This window comes from Macadamia integrifolia, chromosome 5 (assembly GCF_013358625.1).
Source record: "Macadamia integrifolia cultivar HAES 741 chromosome 5, SCU_Mint_v3, whole genome shotgun sequence".
Taxonomy (NCBI): domain Eukaryota; kingdom Viridiplantae; phylum Streptophyta; class Magnoliopsida; order Proteales; family Proteaceae; genus Macadamia; species Macadamia integrifolia.
In genome coordinates this window covers 36,281,912-36,282,932 of record NC_056561.1, presented here as the reverse complement: position 1 = coordinate 36,282,932, position 1,021 = coordinate 36,281,912, and positions in this window count along the sequence as shown.

Sequence of the window (1,021 nt, the reverse complement as noted above, 5' to 3'; positions counted from 1 at the left end):
GTTGATTTTTTTCTTATCTCATCCTATTTTGAGAGAGAGAGAGAGAGATGATGATGATGGCGGCTGTAGAAAGAAGGAACAATATTGAAGAAAAAGCAAGGAGAGAGAGAGAGAGAGAGAGAGAGAGAGAGAGAGAGAGAGAGTTGAGATTTCCCAACAAAATCGAAGGAGGAGTCCGCTTATATTGGATTTTTATTTTTTATTTATATAAAAAAAATATTAGACAAGTTAAGTAACCACATCCGTCATCTCTCCACCCTAAAAACTAGGAAACTTCTATAATTTATAAATATTCACTACCATACCTCTCCCCTCTCTCTTCCCTATACGTGAGGGAGAGTTTAAAAAATAAAAAAATCCACAATTCATAATTATCCACTACCATAATCTTTCTATATTCTCAATATCTTTTTTTCCTTTTATTTTATACTAATAAAAAAAAATTAACATATATCTTTCTATATTCTCTCCCTTAATTTCTCTTATTCCCTTTTAATATATTCACTTTCCTTTTCCTCTCTTCTCTCCTTCAGTGATCCATGGCGCATCTCCTAAACAGTGTCTGGCGGGCATCCAACGGCCAGAAACGCCTTGACACGGAGCCCAAGGTGATCACACGCAGCCGAAGGCATTGCTAGGTATTGGATGCGCGCCGGACATTGTCTTGCGCCACAGAGGAGCCAAATCCATCTCCTTTCCATTCCACTTCCGTTTGTTGAAGGTGAGAGGGATACTATGCATCAACTTCTTCTTGTTAGCTTTTGGTTTTTGATGATAAAATAATCATGTTCTTCTTTGATCAAAGCGAGGGAGATTGGAAGTTAATACATTAGCGAATGGTCTTGCTAAACATGCAGCTGCGACTAGATCCTCACAAGTATGGTTGTCTCCCCCAAGATTCTTGGTTAATGATATAGAATGAGATGCTATGGAGAAACCAAGATTCCGATTCTTGTGAATCTTGAGTTGTGTTAGTTTCAATTTTATTTCGGTTTCCTTCTCCGCCGATGACAATACCGAA